This window comes from Malania oleifera, chromosome 7 (genome assembly GCF_029873635.1).
Source record: "Malania oleifera isolate guangnan ecotype guangnan chromosome 7, ASM2987363v1, whole genome shotgun sequence".
Lineage (NCBI taxonomy): Eukaryota > Viridiplantae > Streptophyta > Magnoliopsida > Santalales > Ximeniaceae > Malania > Malania oleifera.
Genome location: NC_080423.1, coordinates 81433436 through 81448779, shown reverse-complemented (window position 1 = coordinate 81448779; position 15344 = coordinate 81433436). Strand labels below are relative to the sequence as shown.

The following is a 15344-nucleotide window of genomic DNA, read 5'->3' as shown; positions in this document are numbered from 1 at the left end:
GATTATTTGAAGACTTGTTTTTAAGACTTTTCAGTGTGGGAAAGACCCAAGTAGAGATGCCGAAGCAAGTCCGAGTTCAAGACCCATGTGGGCCCTGCATGGCTCCATTGGGCCCCACACGGAACACGGAATTGGGCCTCCCTTTGTCTTTTGTTTTGTATTTAATGTATAACCATGCAAGACAACTTGCTTCCTTGCATGTGCATGTCTTAGTAAGTTGTGCTTAGTATTTATTGTGTCTAGAAAGTTGGAGCATTTATTTTGTTAGTAACTTGTAAGAGTAATTAATGTGTCTAGTAAGTTGGTGTCTTTATTATTTATGTCTCCCATGCTTGTGTGGGAATTGTTAGTTGTTTAATGTTTTTGTCCCCCCATGTTAGTTATATATATACCCCTTCATTATAAGAACTATGTGTAGAGAGAAAAAGTATTGATATTGAATTAAAGGGTATTTCCTTTGTAAAGCTTGTTAAGCTTTGTCCAATCCTCGTGATTGTGTAGTGAGAGGTTACGTCATTCTCCTCGGAGATCAGGTGGTGCGTGACCACTATTCTATCCAGCGACTCTATCCCTATCCCACTTTCACGACTTCCCTCCATCACCCACATGACCACCACCAAGTTACACTCAAGGCCAACAATTCACCATTCCATTGCAGCATACATATTACATTTCAAAGTTTGCATGAAGGACTTCAGGAGAGTTCTATCTTATGTAGAATATCGTCAAGTCAACCATCATTTTGATTGGTAAATTCAGCATTCATTTGGATCATTACATACTTACAGCAGTTCCACTTCTCCTCCAGTACATTTGCTGAGTTCGTCTCGGTGTTTCAAAGCTTGTTCCAAGGAATTTTTTGGCATGATCTAAGACTTGTGTTGAACACCGTCAAGTCATCAAAACAATTCTCTTGGTAATCTCAGCACTTATTGTATCCTTATTTTATATTGTAAGCCTTTGCTCGAAATCTGAAATTCCATATTTGATAAGCCCTTTGAATCCATAGATTGCAATATTGACTAGCTTTAAATCAATTCTGAGAATATTGTTGTGCTAATCATAGGACTTTTATTCTTGAAATATTGAAATAGCATCTTTCCGCATTTAACTTGATTCCTTTGTAAAAGAACTCATGGGACTTATTTTCTGAACAGCATCATACACCGTTTAAAAATTCAACAACATGTGAGCTATAGCATGATTTATGATGTTTATTTTCTGATAATGGAATTCTTAATTTAAAGTTGTATTGAGTGTATGTGCTTGTGAGGGTTGAGCCGTAGGACTAGGCCACCCTTTTTCATCCTACATCATCTTAGTATCAGAGCCTAGATTTGAATAGGCTAAACTCTCAAAGTCCCATTTCCTTAACTCGTAGGATTTTAGTTTCAGACTGAAATAGCTGCAGGATTTTGCCCAGAACAGCCCACCGATATTCTAAATTTTGGATATTTGGAACTTAGTTTGGTTAGGTTTACACTTAACCCTACTTTGTGTGACCAAACACCATTCCAAGGGCTTCCCTAGTGTGTCTGAATCCTTCCCCAACCCCTAGGATGTCTACTCAAGTCAGGAATCCTTACTGAGGTTGTAGGATTAATGATGAAAGAGAACCACCTATGCCTCCTAGAGAAAGACCTCCCCTTCTTCCACAAAGACAAGTGAATCGTTAAGATGACTTTGCTAGGAGACCCCCATGTCATGAGCCCCATGCCCAACATTGGAATGATGAGGACTATGATGTTGATGACCTTCATGTTAGGAGATCTTGCCAGAGGGACCATCGTGATCCTTACAAAGATGTAATGAGGATAGAAGCTCCAACCTATGATGGGCAGATGGATCTTAAAGTCTTCCAAGATTGGTTGATTGGGACGGATTCCTATTTTGACTGGTGTAAGATGACTGACCCTCATCGAGTTAAGTTTGCAAGAATGAAGTTAATAGGGCAAGCCAAACTCCATTGGAAGAATGTCGAGAGGCAGGAAGCAAGGTTAGATCATAGACCTATTGAGCATTGGGATCTAATGAAGGATAGTTTAAAGGAGAAGTATATACCCCTTAGTTATAGAGAGCACCTTATAGATCAGCTTTACAGCTTGCGTCAAGGTAGCATGACTGTTTCAGAATAAATGAGTCAATTCGATGAGTTGTCTATAAGATGTGGTGTCTATGAGACTGTTAGTCAACAGATCTCCCGATTTTGCTTACGATTAAAGCTTGAACTGAGGAGAAAATTGTTTCCCTATCACATTGAGTCCCTTGAACAGACCTATAATTTAGCTCATGACTTTGAGCAAACGACTAAAGGGCCCATGGGAAAACGGTTTGATACCTCTTCAAATGAGTCATACTCTCGAAAGAAACAGAGTTATGACAAGTCCCAACCAGCGCAATCAAGTCAAGATATCTCTCAAGGGAGCAATTCCACAGTCCAACAACCTATGGACAAAGTAAAAGCACCCATGAATGGATCCTCTCACCCATAGTAGTTAAAAGCACGCCTCCTAGGCGCAAGGCGCAGTGAAGCGAAGAGGCTTGCGCCTCAAACCAGGTGAGGCGAGGTGACTTGCAAGAGGCGACGCTAGGCGAGACGAGGCGCACTGGGGCGACAGGCGCAGTGAGTCGCACCTTGTGAATTTTTAGTCATTTAAAGTAGAGAAATAGCCACAGCCAGACCCGTAGCCCTCCTTCGACTCGAACGAACATAGCCCTAGCCCCTCTCGGCCCTTCGAAGCCCTTCGTGAGTTCGTCTTGCACATTCGAACCAGCAGGAGCCTTCGCGATCCTTCGAACCAGCAACGTGAGCTCGTCTACGAGCCTTCGAACCAACCGGGAGCCTTCGCTACTTCGTCTTCGAGCTTCGAACCAGGATCGTGAGTTCGTCTTCGACATTTTGAAGAAGCACGACCCTTCGCGACTTCGTTTCCAACCAGCAGGAGCCCTTGCGAGTTCTTCTTCTTCTTCTTCTACTTCTTCTTCTTCTTCTTCCTGCTCCCTGCTTGTTGCGTGCTACGTGCTGCTGACTACTACCTTCTGCTTCTCTTTTTCTTCTTCTTCTTCTTCTTCTTCTTCTTCTTCCTGCTGCCTGCTTGTTGCGTGCTGCATGCTGCTGACTGCTGCCTGCTGCTTCTCTTTTTCTTCTTCTTTATATGTAAGCTTATAAATTAAATATTTTCTTTAATTAATTTAAGCTTATAAATTATAACTAATACATAATATTTATTTATTTTACTGAAATTTACCTACTGTTTTTAAATTTGTAATATTTAGTTTAATTAATGTAAGTTTATAAATTATAACTAATACATAATATTTATTCTTTTTATTGAAATTTGGCTACTCTTTTTCTTCTTCTTCTTTATATGTAATTACTAATTAAATATTTAGTTTAATTAATGCAAGTTTATAAATTATAGCTAATACATAGTATTTATTCTTTTTACAAATTTAGCCACTATTTTTTAATTTGTAATATTTAGTTTAATTAATGTGAGTTTATAAATTATAACTAAATTTTCAATTTTGTAATGGAATTTTTTGGCATTTTAAATTATAATATTACTAGATATTCATATGTTCATATATCAATTACCCCAAATAGACATTTTACCCCATTTTAATAATTGTGCACCTCACCTTCATGAGGCGCGCGCCTTCGCCTCGCACCTCGCGCCTCGGCTTCAAAGACCCTTTGCGCCTCGGCTCGCCTCGCGCCTCTAACTACTATGCTCTCACCAGAGTTCTAGCAGTGCAGTGTACTTTAGGTGCCATAAACAAGGACACTTTTCCAAATAATGTCCCACCGAGAACTTGGCGCTTGATAGGGATGATAGTGAGAAAAATAAGAAGGACAAGAAGGAAACTAGTGGAGAATCTTTGACTATCATAAGTGAAAATCAATTTGAACAGGAGAGTCAAGATACTCAGGTAGTGAATGAAATTGTTACAAAGGAGACTGAAATGGCCTTTCCTGTGACAGAAACACCACTAGAAGTATCATCCCTACCTTCTAAGTTTAAGGATGTCATCTCTGAGCCACCTAGTGAGTCATCTCCCATGAGAGACAATCAACATGTCACTGACCTTATTCCTTATTCATCTCTACCTCACTTACCACATCCTAGAATGAACCCGAGAGAACATGAGACATTGATGAAACAAGTGAATGAATTGAAGGAACATAACTTTGTTCAGAAGAGTTTAGGTCCACTTGCCTGCCCTACTTTCCCTAATCCCAAGGAAGCTAACACTTTGAGCACATGCATCGATAATAGAGCAACCAACAAGATTGTCATCGAGAATAGGTTTCTCAAAACCATTGTTTCCAACGAAGATGTTTACTTCTTGAAAGCCTTGAAGACCATTTCAGGTTTTCACAAGATATAGTCCTAGGAAGCTTGTAGATCTTATTCCACTACCACTTAAGTCTAGAATGAGTGAGCCGATCGATGTTTTTGCAAAGCATATACACAATCTATACTCTGAAATAAGAATGAAGGTTAATTTGAATTTTGAACATCATAAATCTTATGCTGATATAAATTGCATGTTGAAAGAATTTTCAAAAGGTGATATGGTTATGGTTTGTATTCGTCCTAAACAGATTCTTGTAGGAAAGGTGAGGAAGTTACATGCTAATAAGATGGATCATTTCAAAAATTTAGAAAACTGGTTTTAATGCTTACGTACTTAATATTCCTATTAATTTTAGCATAAGCAATGTTTTTAATGTTGAAAATCTAACCCCATTTCTTGTAGCATCTTCTTTTGTGGAACCTTCAAATTCTAACCCTACAGGTGACCCCCCCACACCATTCCCACTCCTCTTGAACCAGAAAAACTAAAATTGCCTTTGCCTCTACCCCTACCCATGCCCAAGAACCTTGATATAATCTTGGATGACAAGACAAAGTTCACACAAGCAGGATCATACCGGAAGTACTTTGTCAAGTGGAGAGGTGAGCCACTTCTTGAAAGAAGCTAGAATTTTAAGGAAGACATCCTTCATCTTAACCCGGAATGGTACTCCTAGTACTTCACCTCTGATTTTTCGGAGAAGAATTCTTTTGGGCCCAAGAAAGATGATGGAGATCACCATGCCCTACCTATGTCATTTTCAGATGTTGTCACACGTGGGGCCTACTGATGTCCACATTTCCTTTTCCGACATGATGACACGAGGACAACCTCCCGATGTCAAAATCGATTCATAATTGTTAGTAGATTTTGAATGGATTATTTGAAGACTTGTTTTAAAGATTTTTCAATGTGGGAAAGACCCGAGTAGAGATGCCGAAGCAAGTCCGAGTTCAAGACCCATGTGGGCCCCACATAGTCTTGTGGGTCCTGCATGGCTCCATTGGGCCCCACACAGAATTAGGCCTCCCTTTGACTTTTGTTTTGTATTTACTATATAACCATGCAAGACAACTTGTTTGCTTGCATGTGCATGTCTTAGTAAGTCGTGTGTGTTAGTAAGTTGTGTCTAGAAAGTTGGAGCATTTATTTTGTTAGTAACTTGTAAGAGTAATTAATGTGTCTAGTAAGTTGGTGTCTTTATTATTTGTGTCTCTCATGCTTGTGTGAGAATTGTTAGTTGTTTAATGTCTTTGTCCCCCCATGCTAGCTAAGCTTATTAATGTTTTGTCCCCTCATGCTAGCTATATATATACCCCTTCATTGTAAGAACTATGTGTAAAGAGAAAAATATTGTTATTGAATTAAAAAGGTTTTTCCTTTGTGAAGCTTGTTAAGCTTTATCCAATCCTTGTGATTGTGTAGTGAGAGGCTACGTCGTTCTCCTCGGAGATCAGGTAGTGAGAGACCACTATTCTATCCAGCGACTCCATCCCTATCCCACTTTCACGACTTCCCTCCAGCACCCACACGGCCACCACCAAGTTACACCAAGGCCAACAATCCACCATTCCATTGCAGCATACATATTACATTTCAAAGTTTGCACAAAGGACTTCAGGAGAGTTCTATCTTGTGTAGAATATCGTCAAGTCAACCATCATTTTGATTGGTAAATTCAGCATCATTGAATCATTACATACTTACAGCAGTTCCACTTCCCCTCCATCACATTGCTATGTTTGTCTTGGTGTTTTAAAGCTTGTTCCAAGGAATTTTTTGCCATGGTCTAAGACTTGTGTTGAACAACGTCAAGTCATCAAAACAATTCTCTTGGTAATCTCAACACTTATTTGAACCCTTATTTTATATTGTAAGCCTTTGCTTGAAATATGAAATTCCATAATTGATAAGCCCTTTGAATCCATAGATTGCAATATTGATACTTGCTAGCTTTAAATCAATTCAGGGAATATTCTTGTGCTAAACATAGAACTTTCATTCTTGAAATATTAAAATAGCATCTTTTCCGCGTTTCACTTTATTCCTTTGTGAAAGAACTCATGGGACTTATTTTCTAGACAGCATCATACGCCATTTAAAAAATCAACAACATGTGAGCTATAGCATGATTTATGATGTTTATGTTCAGATAATTGAATTCTTAATTTAAAGTGCATTGAGTGTATGTGCTTGTGTGAAGGTTGAAACCGTAGGACATTGGTCAACCCTTTCCCGTCCTACATGTAGAGGTCTAGAAAATGTAATAATAAAAGAAATAAGGAAAAAGGGAGAATAAAGGAAAAGAAAAGAAGGAGAAAGGAATTATATAAAAGGGGTATCAACAAGAATTCGTCAACAAACCCAGGGTCCTCATCGACGAACGTCCTTCTAGATCTCGTCAACGAAGTACACGTATCTCGTCGACGAGAAGATACCGAGAGCATGAAATTTAGGTCATTGAGGGTTCATAACCAAACTCATTATCTTCGTAGACGAACACCCTTCTACAACTCGTCGACAAGTACACGTGTCTCTTCGACGAAGCCGCATGAACAACTTCCTATATATACGCAAAAGTCATATTTTTGGCATGGGTTTCATTTCCTCTGTGTTTTCTCTCTCTAGAATACAGCCCTCCCTCCTTCTCTCCTCCGATCCGACTCCATTATACCCCGTTTCGACGATTACAAGTTGCCACAATGATCTCAAGGAGATTCTATACAACTTAGCCAGAGAGGATTGCTTATTTGGGGTTATTGGTCACCATCCCAAAATTAGGGTAAGTAAGTTATTTTAGGGTTTACGCATGTTGGCCTAATTGGGTTTTTCAATCTTGTTTTGATGATAACAAATAAAGGATGTTTTAACATGTGTTGTTGAGTGACTTTATTTCAAGTCTAAGTAAAAGGACACTCATGGTTAATCATCGAAGTAAGTTGGAAATCAAAGTCAATCAAGTGAAAGCTTCTCAGTATATTGAAGCAATGAACGACAAAATGAAGAGCTTAAAGGCTAAGCAGGACTTGAAGTAAAAGACTGAATCTTAAGAGACTGGATGACTTAGTGGTTAATAAGATCATACTTAGAAGGTTATTTGTAAGTACTTCAATTCATTACTATTTAAATATGTGCAGCTCCTTAAGATACAAAGACTTAGAGACCAGCACTTGAAAAACCCTTGAAAATATTTTTGAATAGTTGTATTTGAGTTTTTCAAATAAACTAGATTTTAAAAATCAGAAATAAAAATATTTGAAAAGAGAGGAATGCCCAGCCGACTGACCAATTTGAACATGGTTTAGTCAGCCGATTGACCCAAGTTATCTTTTGAAAACCTGTCCAACCGACTGACCTTTTTGAACTAGAATCAGTCGGCCGACTGACCTAAGTTATCTTTTGATAACCTGCCCAACCAACTAACCAAATTTCAATGTGGCTCGGTCAGCCAACTGACATTTTCTTGAAATGAATTTTTGGCAGACAGAATGTCCTCAGTCGCCTGGCTAGCCGACTAACCAATACAAATATTGACCCAGTCGAGTGAGTCAGCTAACTAACTCTACGGAGATTTTGAATTTCAAACTATACAAAAAGTTTTTCAAAATTAATTTTATGATTTAATATCTTTTGAAAAGTTACCTAAATACTCCATGTTAAATGAGAAAACTGTTCTTCAAGAAGTCTATAAATACATCTCTTGTTCAATGAAAATATATGCTCAAGCAATACACGATTTCTACTCTAAAACTCTCCTAAAGCTCATAATTGCTCACACTCTTGCTGGGGGAAAACTCCACGAAATTGCTGGTTGATCAAAAAGCTTTGGTTATGATTTGCAAATAAAATTTCTATATCAATAAGAAAGAGCCATTGGTGACTTCTAAACCTTGAGCTTCATATTTTCTGTTTAGTTTTGGTTTTGAAGTACGATTAGTGATTTAACTTGTACAACTTGCTCTGTGTTTGAGAGTGTTTTTGTACGCAGATATCCGTTCCTTTCTACTAGATCTTTGACGGTTCAAGGTATAGTTGGATTGTTGCACCAAGCATAGGTTGTTGCTTGGAGAGGTTTCTCTTCCTGAAAAAGAGGTTGGTTATTGTAAAGGTTTTTTGTTCCACCAGGAAGGAACAAGGTATAAGGGAATCCTTTGGTGGTTGACTTAAGGCAAGGACATAAGCCGGGGTAAGCCGAACCTCGTAAAAACACCGTGTAACTCTCTTCTTTTACTCTCTTTAAATTCCAACAACAATATAACCTGCGTGGATGTGTTAATCTTACAAACAACCTTGGATATTAAATAAACCTAAAATTAAAATTGATTGGGTTGATCATCATTGATTGCGGAAACCGAAAGGGAGTACGTTGGTTAATCAACTCCTAAATTCTTTTAACTAAGGGTTTATTTAAAATCTGAGTTATTGAAAAGAGTGATTGGATGTTATTTTAATTTTCAGTTCAAAGGCCAACTATAGGACTTGCACATTCATATATAGGGCTGCTAATAATTAAGCTGAATACTGCAAAGCATACATTAATTGATTGCTTGTATTGTGTTTGATTGGTTTGAATAGTTGATTATTTGGTTGTTTATGTTGTGGATGTGGATTGAATAGAATACCTAAGTTTTTCGTGAGGATTTCCTAATCAACAAGAAAATAATAAGTCTTTAAAAAGGAGTTGTAAAAGGTTAAGATTTCGAAAAGGGACTTAAAGAAAAATTTTAAATAACCCAATTCACCCCCCATCTTGAGACCTACACCTTAGATTTCAATTGGTATCAGAGTCCGGTTATAGCAAATCCTAACAAGTAGCTATATAAAGATCTAGATGGCATAAATAGGAGTAGCTCCCTTTGGTGAGGGTCAATCCTCAACTAGACCACCCATTTTTTGTGGACTCAATTACACCTTTTGGAAACAACGAATGAGAATCTACCTTCAAACAATGGATTGGAAGGCATGGAATGTTGTCACAAATAGTAATCTAGTCCCTACTAAACTAGTGGATGGAAAAGAAGTACCTAAAGAAGAAAAAGTACTAATTGAATCAGATTACAAAATGTTGCAAATTAACTCAAGCGCAATAAACACCCTATATTGTGCACTTGATGCAAATGAATTCAATAGAGTAATGGCATGTAAAACAGTAAAGGAAATTTGGGAAAAATTAGAAGTAACCTACGAAGGCACAGTAGATGTTAGAGACAGTAGAATTGATATGTTGACTAGTGAGTACGAAACTTTTAGGATGAATACCAATGAAACCATCACAAGCATGTATACTAGGTTCACGCATATCATAAACTCACTAAGTGCCTTAGGAAAAACATATTCCACCCATGAGATGATTCGCAAAATTTTAAGAGCACTTCCAGCTATTTGGGAACCAAAAGCCACAGCCATAGCAAAAGGTAGAAACCTCAAAACAACTTCATTAGATGAACTCATAGGATCACTTTTAACCTATGAAATGACTTTGAAAGAAAGAAGCACTGAAAATAAAAATAATAAGTCTATAGCTCTAAAAGCCTTGAAAGAACATTCAAGTGAAGAAGATAATGAATCCAGTGAATTAGAAGATGAAGAATTAGCTTTCATAACTAAAAGACTTGAAAAATTCTTCAAAAGAAACAAGAAATTCACTAGAAAATTCAGAGGATCAAAAACTAAAAAAGGTGAAAATAGCAAAACGGAATACAAGCAAAAATGAACCATCCACCTGTTATCACTATAAAAAGACTGGACACATCAAGCCGGACTGCCCACAACTCAAGAAGGAAAAGTGGAAAAAGAAGCCTGCAATGAAAGCAACTTGGGATGACACAAGTTCAAGTGAATCGGAGAGCGAATCCAGCGAACAAGAAGTAGCAAACATGTGCTTCATGGCACACAACGAAGAGGTAAACTCTTACTACTCCTTTTCGGTAGATTCGTGTAATGAATCATGTAATGATTCATGTGAAAGTATGTCTTCTTATAAAGAACTTCAAGCTGAATTATTCTCTCTTCATAATAAATTCATCAAGGTCTCAAAAAAGAACATAATCTTGAAACAACAAAATGAAACACTTAGAAATCAGCTTGAATCTTTGAAAATTGTTGAAGAAGAAAAAGACCTAAAAATTGATGAGCTTGAGAAGAAAGTAAATGACATGACTCAGAAATTAGCTAAGTCTCAAGTGAATGAAGATGGCAAGAGAGAACTAGAAATAATTGATCTTAAAAACTCAATTCAAGATAAGGAAAAGATTATTTACAACTTCACTAGAGGTAAAGTAAACTTCGAAAAAATGATAGGACAACAAAGGATGACTAACAATAGAGAAGGAATTGGTTACAATGGAACACCAACCAAAAGAAAGAAACAATTGTTTATGGAGTATTTTGTAAAGCAATCTAAACACTATGCAAGTACTTCATCCACAAACTTTTATAAGCATACTACTCGCTACATGTGTAAAAATAAAGGACATATAATGTTTAATTGTCCACTCAAGAAAAAGTACATCAAAGTGAAAAATGAATGGAAGATAAACACAAAAACTAGACAAGAATTAAAGAAAGTTAAGAAAGTTTGGGTCCAAAAGTAACCACACGAATCCTCTCTTGTAGGTTTGCTTTAGGTCCACTCCGTCTAAAGAAAAATGGTACTTGGACAGCGGATGTTCAAGACATATGACGGGAGATAAATCAAAGTTCACTCTCACTCAAAAGAATGAAGGATATGTAACCTTCGGTGACAATGCAAAAGGCAAGATCATTGGAATTGGTAAAATAGATAAAGACTCTTCACTCACTATTGATGATGTCTTGTTAGTAGATGGTCTAAAGCATAATCTATTAAGCATTAGTCAACTTAGCGACAAAGGATTTGAAATAATGTTTAAGAAAGACAAATGTATAATACAGAATTCTAATGATCGTAAGACACTATTCACTGCACATAGACTGAATAATGTGTATTGCATAAACCTTGATAGCTTGATCTCTCAAGATATAACTTGCTTAGCTACCATAAGTGAAAATAGTTGGCTTTGGCATAGAAAATTAGGACATGCCAGCATGGATCTCATATCTAAACTCTCCAAAAAGAATTTAGTTAAAGGCTTGCTTAATACCAAGTTTATCAAAGATAAAATTTATGATTAGGAAAACAAATCAAGACTAGCTTCAAAAGGAAGAAACATATATCAACTAGTAGACCCCTAGAACTCATACACTTAGACTTGTTTGGTCCCACTAGAACTCAAAGCTTGGGAGGAAAACAATACGCCTTTGTAATTGTTGACGATTACTCTAGATACACATGGGTATTGTATTTAGCTAACAAAGATGAAGCTTGTAATTTGTTAATCACTCTATGCAAGAAGCTTCAAAATGCGAAAGGATACAATGTTTCAAACCTAAGAAGTGACCAAAGAAGAGAATTTAAGAATCAAGACGTTGAAAAATTTTGCAATGATCATGGTATAAGTCACAACTTTTCAGCACCTAGAACCCCACAACAAAATGGAGTTGTCGAGAGGAAAGATAGAACTCTTCAAGAAATGGTAAGAACTATGCTTAATGAAAATAACTTACCCAAGTATTTTTGGGCCGAAACTATAAATACAGCTTACTATGTAATTAATAGGGTTTCTATTAGATCAAGTCTAAACAAGACACCTTATGAATTATGAAAAGGAAGAAGGTCTAACATAACTTACTTTCATGTTTTTGGGTGTAAGTGTTTTGTTCTCAATAACAAAGATAACTTAGGAAAATTTGATGCTAAATCCGATGAAGGAATTTTCCTAGGATACTCTACAAATAGCAAGGCCTATAGGATCTATGACAAAAGAACACTCACCATAATTGAATCAATTCACGTAGACTTTGATGAATCAAATCCTTTTTCAAGAGAAATCAAAAATGAAGAAAATGATGATATTTTCAAAAAGGATGATGAGGTAGAAATCAAGGAAGAAAAGGAAGTAAATGAAGAAACCCCAAAAGATGAACCTATAGAAATTCCTGAATTACCAAGAGAATGGGAGTGTATAAAAGATCACCCTCAACATCAAATTATAGGTGAACCATCTAGAGGTGTAACTACTAGATCTTCTTTAAAGAATCTATGCAATCACTATGCATTCCTATCTCAAGATGAACCTAAAGATGTTGAAGAGACCCTTAAAGATGACTCTTGGATAATTGCTATGCAAGAAGAATTAAACCAATTTGAAAGAAGTAAAGTATGGCAATTAGTACCCAAACCTGAAAATCATTCGATCATAGGAACTAAATAGGTATTTAGAAATAAAAAGGATGAGAATGGTATAGTCGTTGGAAACAAAGCTAGATTTGTAGCTAAAGGGTATAACCAAGAAGAAGGGATAGACTATGATGAAACCTTTGCCCCTGTAGCTAGAATGGAAGCAATAAGAATGTTGTTAGCTTATGCTTCTTACAAAGAATTTAAGTTATACCAAAAGGATGTCAAAAGTGCATTCTTAAATGGGTACATTAATGAAGAAGTATATGTTGAACAACCCCATGGTTTTGAAAATATAGAAAATCCTAATCATGTATTTAGACTAACTAAGGCTTTGTATGGATTAAAACAAGCCCCTAGGGCTTGGTATGAAAGACTTAGTAGATTTCTAATTGAGAAGGGGTTTTCAAGAGGAAAAATTGATAGTACCTTGTTCATTAAAACCAAGAAAGATGATATACTCCTAGTTCAAATCTACGTAAATGATATAATATTTGGTGCTACTAATGAATATATATGCAAATAATTTGCAAAATGTATGTAAGATGAATTTGAAATGAGCATGATGGGGGAGTTAAACTATTTTCTTGAACTGCAAATTAAACAAGCCAAGCATGGGACTTTCTTAAGTCAATCAAAATACATAAGAGAAATGATACAAAAATTCGATATGGAAAATAGTAAACCCATAGAAACCCCCATGAGTGCCTCCATCAGCCTAGACAAAGATGAAAAGGGAAAACTTGTAGACACAAAGTATTATAGAGGTATGATTGGAAGTCTACTATATCTAACAACCAGTAGACCCGACATAATGTTTAGTGTGTGTATGTGTGCACATTTTCAATCAGCACCTAAGGAATCACACCTAATAGCTGTTAAGAGAATCTTTAGATATTTAATAGGCACCATGGACTTAGGACTATGGTATCCTAAGAACACCAGATTTGAAATGATCAGTTATTCAAATACGGACTATGTAGGGTGTAAAATAGATAGAAAAAGTACAAGTGGTACATGCCACTTCTTAGGAAGATCTTTAGTTTCTTGGTTCTCTAAGAAACAAAACTCCGTAGCCTTATCAACTGCTGAGGCTGAATATGTAGCAGCCGGGAGTTGTTGTGCACACACACTATATATGAAACAACAGTTAAGAGATTTTAACTTAGAATACACAACTATACCAATTAAGTATGATAATAAGAGTGCGATAAATATATCTAAAAATCTCATTTCACACTCAAGAACCAAGCACATTGACATAAGACATCACTTTCTAAGAGATCATATTCAAAAAGAAGACATCATTCTAAAATTTATCAATACAAATGATCAATGGGCTGATATTTTTACTAAACCTCTCTCAGAAGATAGATTCATAACCATTAGAAGAGAGCTTAGTCTACTACATAGTAGAGAAACTAAGTGAAAGGACAAAACTTAAAGAAAAATCTACAGCCAGCCAACTGACTCTGAAGCCAGCCAACTGACTGACCAACTGACTGAATTAGTTTTCCTGGAACAAAGGCTCGTCAGCCAACTGACTCTGAAGTCAGTCGACTGACTGAATTATTCTTCCTAGACTAGAGAGCAGTTAGCCAACTGACCCTGAGGTCAGCCAACTGACTGACAGAAAAACCTTAGGCTCGTTTATAAAAACCCGAGCCATTCGAGTGGTCAGTCAACTGACGTAGGGTTTGTCTCTTCGTTTGCTTGTATGATTTATCTCTTTCCCCTTGTTTTTTGAGTGATGTCCAAAGGGGGAGAAATCTGAGAAGAGCAAAGATGTAATGAAATGTTAAGTTTGCATGCCATAATAGCTATGTTAAGTATGTATGCCATATTGAATAGTCACATGCTTAGTATGAATACTCTTTATGTATATCCGTATATCCTTAATCTTATGTTGAGTATGTTACTTGATTTTGACTTAGAGCATATTGAACATTTCCACATGATATACATATTTGATATCACATGTTAAAGAATGCTTATAGTAAGGGAGAGCCTTTTCATAGGAACCCTCATCTTTGCTCCTCGTTTGTCATCATCAAAAAGGGAGAGATTGTTGGCCTAACTGGGTTTTTCAATCTTATTTTGATGATAACAAATGAAGGATGTTTTAACATGTGTTGTTGAGTGGCTTTAATTCAGGTCTAAGTAAAAGGACACTCATGGTTAATCATCGAAGTAAGCTGGAAATCAAAGTCAATCAAATGAAAACTTCTCAGTATATTGAAGTAATGAACGACAAATAAAGAGCTTAAAGGCTAAATAGGACTTGAAGTAAAAGACTGAATCTCAAGAGACTGGAAGACTTAGTGGTTAATGAGATCATGCTTAGAAGGATATTTTTAAGTACTTCAATTCATTACTATTTAGATATGTGAAACTTGTTAAGATACAAAGACTTGGAGACCAGCACTTGAAAAATCCTTGAAAATGTTTTTGAATAGTTGTATTTGAGTTTTTCAAGTAAACTGGATTTTAAAAATCAAAAATAAAATTATTTGAAAAGAGAGGACTACCTAGCCGACTGACCAATTTGAACGTGGTTCAATCAGCCAACTGACCCAAGTTATCTTTTGAAAACCTGTCCAACCGACTGACCTTTCTGAACTAGAATCAGTCAACCGACTGACCCAAGTTATCTTTTGAAAACCTGCCCAGCCGACTGACCATTTTGAACATAGTTCAGTCAGCCGACTGACATTTTCTTGAAATA

At 36.5% G+C, this 15344-nt stretch overlaps 1 protein-coding gene across 3 annotated transcripts in view; it reads right to left on the bottom strand.

The window, feature by feature from the left end:
- LOC131160245 (uncharacterized) overlaps positions 1-15344 on the bottom strand; it is a 94807-nt gene that overhangs the window by 28761 nt on the left and 50702 nt on the right. The gene's annotated exons all lie outside the window — the stretch shown is intronic.